Genomic DNA, 7,612 nt, shown 5'->3' on the forward strand with positions numbered 1-7,612 from the left:
GAAGAAATGGAAAGAGCAAGCACCTTTCGTCAGTTTCCTACTTTTCTGTAATAGTTCTTGGTGAAGCTTCACTTCTCCTTTGCATACTACGGAGTCTGCTCCTTTAATCTTCTGCTCTGGCTCGCTCTTTGGTGACTCTGTCCAGCTCCCTGGTTTCTTGGGTCATGCACAAGTGGGTCTTAGAAGGTCCTGTCCATCACTCTCAAAACCCCTGTGCCATTAGGGAGGGAGGAGGATGGTGTTTTCTCTCCACAGGTCAGGATGCTCTCACATTGACCAGTGTGGCTGCCCAGGTCCCAGTTCTTCCCAGGGCCAAGCTTCACTGAGGCCTCATGGTGATAGAGTCCTAGGGGTGTCTGTGTCATCCACACCCTATATGTCACTGGAGCAACCTTGTGCTCAGGGACCCGAGTGTCCCTCCACTTTGAGGGAGACACTTCATTTATCTCTAGTTTCTTCAACCATTTGCAAATAGCATTTGTCCTCCCATTTTCCAGGCAAAGGAACCAAGACTTGTCTGTGCAAGGGACTCAACACTAGACAGTCTGAAAGCAGCTGCCCCAAATCTGTTTAGTTAAAGAAACTCCTGTGCTTTATCCACTTCCCATGATGCTCTTTGTCATAGTGTTTCCTGTCTTCCTAGGCATTTGCAAAATTTCCTTAGGATGCTGTCGCAAGTATTTCTCCTCCTCTTCCAAGTTTCAGAAGGGGAAAAAGAAAAATCCCACCAATGCCTAGAATTTGGCTTGTCATCGATGGGAAAGACTTTAGACTGCCCATCTCCAAGAAGAAAAGACTATGTGGCCACCAGGAAACTATGGCTGTGGATGAGGGCTTCAGCTCATTGAGAGAAGTGCCTGAGCGAGGCTCTTGTGCTGCTGTCCCGTGATGTGAGACAGGGAATCAATCTGCCCAGGCAAAGGCTGTGGGATACCTGTCTTCAGAGTGGGTTCTGAACATGTGGAGGAAAATCCTTCCTCCTTCCCTCCCTCCCTCTCTCCCTTTCTCTTCCTCTTCTTTTTTCTCTTCTTCTTTCCCCACCCCTCATTCATTGTCCTGCTAAGGATTGAGTACACAGCTTTCTGCATGCTAGACAAGTGCTCTACCACTGACTTACATTCCAAGCCTTCCTTCCTTCCTTCCTTCCTTCCTTCCTTCCTTCCTTCCTTTCTTCTTTCTTTTTAATTTTCAGGCAGGATCTCCCTCAATTGCCCAGGCTGACCTTGAACTCACTCTGTAGCCCAGGCAGGCATTGAACTTTCAGTCCTCCTGACTCAGTCTTCCCAGTAGCTGGGATTGTGGGTGTGTACCACCATACCTCACATTTCTCTTCTGTTTGGTATATAAACAGGATTATACAATGACCAACAACAGTCCTACCCTGAGAGCTGTAACCTTCAGAAAAAAAAAAATTGTGTGTGATTGGCAGAAGGTTTCTGGTCTGTTTTGGTTTGGAATCTGACCATTTTGGTTTGTTTTGTGAGACGAGGTGTCTCTACGTAGCCCTGGCTATACTAGAACTCACTCTGTGGACCAGGCTGGCCTTGAACTCACAGACACCTGCCTGTCTCCTAAGTGCTAGGATTAAGGTGTGTGCTACCACAATCTCAAAAAGAAAAAAAAAAAAAAGAAAGAAAGAAAGAAATAGACAGATCCCTTCCTGGAAATTTGGGTCTGACTTAATCAATTCTAGTAAACATTGTTTATTGGAAATCTTTCTTTAGAATTTTTAAACTGTAGATGACCTTTGTTTGATAGGCAAGAAAATTCTCTGTGAAAGAAGGTGGCTTCATCCCTCAGCTGGCTGTGGCATGCTTGTCAGATGCATAGAAACTTGTTTTGGGGGAAAGCTGTGTAACGGATTTTGGACTGGTTATTGCTTTTTGTTTGTCTGGTGGTTGGTATTTGGTTTGCTCTCTGTTACTGATATAAAACATTCTAACAAAAAGCAACTTGGGTAAGAAAGGGTTTATTTCAGCTTATACTTCCAGGTCACCGCCTATCATTAAGGGGAATCAGAGCAGGAACTAAGCAGAAACCATGGAGAATCTCTCTCTCTCTCTCTCTCTCTCTCTCATATGGGGTCTCACTGTCACCCTGGCTGGCTGTCCTGGCACTCAACATGGATCTGCCTACTATTAATTCCAAAGGCAAGAAGAAGACCACTACCACAATTTTTGAGCCAAATTTGAAGCAAGATTTATTAAATACTGGCAAGACAATAAGAAACAGGTCAAGTCCATATCTGTAATTCCAAGAATGTCCACAAAGTATGTTAGTCATGTGCTTATGAAGGCAAAACCCGGAAAGCTGTATATTTCTTCCCCTTTTCCAGTGGGGGCAAACATACTTCCTGCTGTTCTTCCTACCTATGCACCTCCCACTGACGGGCGATCAAGCACATCCTGCAAGTTGGGGCAACCAAACTTGTTTATGGAAGTGAAAACACATGGGTTGTTATCAAACATGAACAGCAGCCACCCCTAGAATTCTAGGAAGTTCTCTGTCCTAGGGCAAGTGGGGCTTACAGGTTAAGGGCATATTTATTTTTTAGATCTCTGGCTCTGTCTCTCTCTTGATCTTTCAAGACAGGATTTCCCTGTGTTGCCTTGGCTGTCCTGGACTCGATTTGTAGACCAGGCTGGCCTCTAACTCACAGAGATTTGCCTGCCTCTGCCTCCCAGAGTGCTGGGATTATAGGTGTGTGCCACCGCGCCTGGCTGATATTTGTTTCTATAAAGGCCCCACTGTCTTCCCAGATCTTGGTGGCCTACAGCAGTCCCTTCCAACTTCCCTTCATTTCTTCTGTATCATTCATTTGAAACTAACAGCTGTGAAAGACTGAGGGGTAGGACCACAGCCGCTATCTGAATTAGAACAAAACCACGTGTGCTTTTTCTCCCTTTCTCTCTCTCTCTCACACACACACACAAATGCACATCATGTGCTTGCTAGCCCGGTTGGGGTTCTGCAGCATACTTTTTTTTTTTTCACAAAAAGAAATTGCCTTGCCAAGTCAGTTTCATTTTGTGGGTTGTTTCTAACAGCACCATGGCCAGCTCAGCTATCTTCCTTATGCAGCCCGTGCCCAATCTATTGCTCTCCACATCATTTTTTGAGACAGGGTCTCTCGATGAATCCGGAGCCCACTGGCTAGGCCAGCTGGCCATCAAGCCCCAAGAATGCCTCCCAGTGCTTCAATTCCAGGCTAGCTTCCGTGCCAAGCTCTTTCTGTGATTTTAGGGGATCTGAACTCAGGTCCACATGATTACACAGCAAGTACTTCACCAATGGGGGACATCTCTCCATTCTCTTATGTCATAATTTTTTTTTTTTTTTTTTTTTACGTTTAAAGTATTTGGTCAGGATGGAATAATACAATAAGCTATGTCTTCCAACCAGCAGCCAGCCAGCCAAGAGTCATGAGTAACAGGGCTAGGAGCTGCAGAGAGCATGTGGGAATTGTGGGGAGCTCCTAGGAAAACCTAGGGAGCTGCAAGGAGCAGTATTGAGCTGCAGAGATGTAGAGGAGCATGGGGGAGCAGAGCTTCTGTGCTGTGGGTTGGGAGCGAGGCCAACTCGTCAGTCATCTCACTGGCGCTCGCTCAGCCATTCGTTCCATGGCCGTAAGCCTCGTCTAAGTTACAGGCATACTTTACAAATGGCACATGCTGACATGTCGATGAGGAGAGAGTTGGCCGCAAGGTAAAGTATGTTAGTTAGTTCCATAGAATGCAAAAACCATGCAGCGTCGCAGAGAAAGGGGTGGGCCTATATCACATCCAAATATGGCCAAGAATGCTATTAAATGGAAATGCAAATATCATAGAAGGCATAGAATAATTGGACTTTTATTAAAAACAAACAAACAACCTGTCTGTGAGTTAAGAGGCAAACAACCAGTCAGACAGAGGTCAATATCAGAAAACGCAGCCTTGGCCTCCTGCCTGTTTGCATACTGCAAACTCTTACCTGCCTCCAGGCTTCTGCCACAGGCTGCTGGATGATTTTGTCATCTCGCATCTGACCCCTGTCTGCCTCCTGCCACTATTCTGGCTGGCTGGGGTGTCCAGAATCTCCCTGCTTGCCACAGCTGCTTGGAACACCCCTCAAGTTTTAACTCAGTTTTAACCTGGTCTCTGGACTAACTCCAGATCCCTCAGCAGGCACAACCTGTAAGGCATGTGGGAAGAAACTGCACGCCACAGCACAGGACCCGAGAACACTGCCCCCATCAGAGGAGATGTCCGCGAAGCCAGAGATCAAGACTGTGTCTACAGTTTTGTCTCTGGCCTCTTGCCACAACACTGACACGCAACAAAATGCCAATGTGTCTTTAAAGAAAACATTCAGGGAAGCAGTCAAAGCAGGGAAACAAGGATCCCACAGAGACACCCACGTGATGGAGAGGGATTGCTGCAGCAGCTTGCTCCTAGCATCCCTGGTGGAAGCCCAAATGGTACCGATTTTGTCTTTTGTGGCTCTGAAAAATATTCTGCAAGCCTGACTCCAGGAATTACAACTGGTGTCAGGTGATGGTTGAACCCAGGATTTGTGATCAAAGTCTTTGAACTGAGTATGTCGACTGTGGACGTGTTGGAAGATGTGATGAGAGCACTGAGTGTGGTGGAGCACTCACTGAGTGTGGTGGGAGCACTGAGTGTGGTGGAGTACTTGGTATGGTGGAAGTGCTGAGTGTGGCAGAGCACCGAGGAAGACAGACTCCGCTGACAATATTACAGGCACGCTTTCTATGCACCATAGATTTGCTGAGTGAGTTACATGTTAATACTGTGTTTTTAGAATTTAGAGACCAGAAGCAATCTTGTCCTGGCCTTCCCTTTCTCTGTGAGTGGTTAGTGGAGACAGAGTGGAGGTAGCAGACTGCCCCTCTGCAGCGGCACACACAGTACTGGAGGGAAGCCTGACCTGGCCCCACCTGGAAGGAGCTTGCCTGGTTAGAGTCCCCCCCCCCGCAGCCCCCATGGCTGCATACAGCCTCGTTCTCCCAGATGTCAGTCCTGTCCCACCCACAGACCGGTCTTTGAACACCTGCCTGGGGTGACTTTCATCTGTGGCTGGATGTATGGCTCAGGCGCATGCTGGTCTGCCTCAGTCACTCTTTCCCGAGAATTTTGCTCTGGGATGCCAGAGTGGAGGAACTTTTTGTTTAAGGGTAGACAGGCAGGGTTGGGGGTGGGGAGGTGGAGTGATTAAGAGGAAAGCTGGTCCTGAACTTCCTGTGGCATCAGCAGAGAGGAGAAACTTCCGTCCTCCGTATCACAGAGCCATCATTAACAGAAGTGTGGCCATATTTGTTTCTCTTGGCAAAGCCTGTGAGCAATTGACCTGCTGTCCTGCTGTTTGTCCAGAGCTTCCCAAGGAAGATGAAGTGGTGAGGACATTCAGGGAGTTGCCCTGAATGTCACACCTGTGAATGGAGCCCTGGGGCTGTCCATGGCCTCCTATTTCCCAGGCACTTATCAGAGATAAGGCTGACTAAACATACTTTGGACAGCAGGCACTTGGCACACAGCGCCAGAACAGGTTCCCAGTGTGCTCCACCTCACAGGTGGGCTCTGGGCTCTGGAGGTGTGAAGATGGGCTGGCACTCCACGAAACACTACAATCTTGTCCTCATGGCTGGGGGGGGGGCACTGGGGAGCCATGGTGTGACCCTGAAGTGGGGGCTGCCTAGGATACTTGGAGGCAGTCAGATCTCTGATTCCCACAGATGAGGGCCATTTCCCTGCCAGGGCTGGTCTAACGCACAGGTAGCAATGCTCTCTACCTTCTTACTAAGAAAGCTCACCATCGTCTCTCAGAGTCTCATGTGGATGTGTGTGGGACATCGAAGGCAAAACCAACCAGTCAGGTGACAGATCTGTTAGGGAGAACCCTGAAGGAGAATGGCCAGCCTCCGTAGTGCCTGGCCTCAGCGCCCTCTGTAGGCAACCAAGGCCGCAAAGAGTGAGTAAAAACTGAGGGCGTCAGGGGCCTGGCTTTAGATTTGTAAAGGTCTTTAGTCCGCAGGAGGGCAGACAGGCTGCGCAGGGTGAGTTGGAGCTGGGGCTGGCTCAGTCCACCTGCTGATCTGGACATACTCTTCATGTCTTGCTACTTTCAAAGCAGCAGGGTGGGGCGTGTATTCGGTGGTGAGGCTGCTCCTGCAACACAAAAGCTGAAGAGCGGAGCCTGTCATCGCATATCACGATTTCCTTGGGGCCTGGGTGCAACAGAAGTCAGCTTGGCAGTGAGTGAAAGCACAGTAGATGCTCAAGGCAGCGGTGTCCCTTCCAGCTGTGGCCCTTCTGGCCTCCCAAAATCAACAAAAGAGCGAATTTGACTCATGAAAAGGGGGCGTGGGTGAAAGGCAGGAGAAAGAGGCCAGCTGGAAGACTATCTGGGACCCCTGTGTGATGAACCAAGCCTGTGTGCTCATCCTCTTCATCCTCTGCACTGAGAGATGTGTGTGCAGACAGACACACAGATACACAGACATGTGTGTACACACACATACACACAAACACACAAACAGGCATATACAAAAACAAACCCACAGACACACACACATATACACAGACATAGACACACATACACACTGACAGACACACAGGCACACGCACGAACACACAGGTGCACATGCACAGACGCACAGACACACAGAGACACACATGCTCACACACACACAAACACAGACACACAGGCACAGACACAGGCACACGTACAAACACACATACATACAGACACAAACAAACAGGCATACACAGAGACGCCCCCCCGACACACATACACACAGACACAGACAGACATAGACACACACACAGGCACACAGGCGCACACAGACACGCACACAGGCGCACGCAGACACGCACACAGGTGCACACGCACACAGACACACGCGCACACACACTTAGCTTAAGTTTTGTTCTTTACTAACAAGTCTGAAGGAACAAAGGGGTGAGGTAACAAACCTCAGCTCACCTCTACTTTGCTGGAGCCTGCAGCTTCTCCTCAGTCAGTCCTAGGCTGATTTGCTCCTGCACAGTCCCCGCTGGCTCTCCACACTTCCTGGTCCGCGCTGTCCTGTGGGACAAGTCTCCAGGGCTGTTTGGAATACCGGCTGGAGAAGAATATCTCAAGATAAGCGCACAGGCCTTTCTAACCCACTTTCTCCTCCTGCCAGAATCCAGAGAGCTCTGTTCTGAGCCCTTCACGATGGCTGTTTCGCACTCACCTGTGCACTGTGAGGAAGGCTGACTCACTGGGCCACAGAGACCTTTGTCCTGGTGCCAGCTAGACGCTAAAAGCCCCAGGTAAGAGAAAAGTCCCATCTGGCTTACTTGAAGTCATATGATTGAGACCCCAGTGTCCTACCCAGTTCAGGCACAGAATAGCCAGAGTTGGTGTGAAACGCGATTCCCCACTTCATAATAAAAGCGCTGGAGATTCATTTTGGATTTTTCAGAAGTCAGGACAGGAAGCAAAGATGTTTGGTGTGCTAATTGGGCATAAAACCATCTTTTAAAACCCATTTCCCTGTCTCCCTCATTGCCTGAATTCTTCAGGCAGGAACAATCCTTCCTGTATTTCCAACATAGTCCCCACCCCA

The 7,612-nt window shown here is 48.8% G+C and overlaps 1 long non-coding RNA gene across 1 annotated transcript; it reads right to left on the reverse strand.

Annotated features, from left to right (window-relative positions):
• Positions 1-2,219: 2,219 nt before the first annotated feature.
• LOC132649515 (uncharacterized) lies at positions 2,220-7,582 on the reverse strand. Its single transcript, XR_009587984.1, has 3 exons — positions 7,238-7,582; positions 6,985-7,123; positions 2,220-6,181 (listed from the first exon to the last, which is right to left on the reverse strand). It is a non-coding gene; the product is annotated as an uncharacterized LOC132649515 (long non-coding RNA).
• Positions 7,583-7,612: the final 30 nt, after the last annotated feature.

The sequence above is a fragment of the Meriones unguiculatus genome, chromosome 20 (genome assembly GCF_030254825.1).
Source record: "Meriones unguiculatus strain TT.TT164.6M chromosome 20, Bangor_MerUng_6.1, whole genome shotgun sequence".
Lineage (NCBI taxonomy): Eukaryota > Metazoa > Chordata > Mammalia > Rodentia > Muridae > Meriones > Meriones unguiculatus.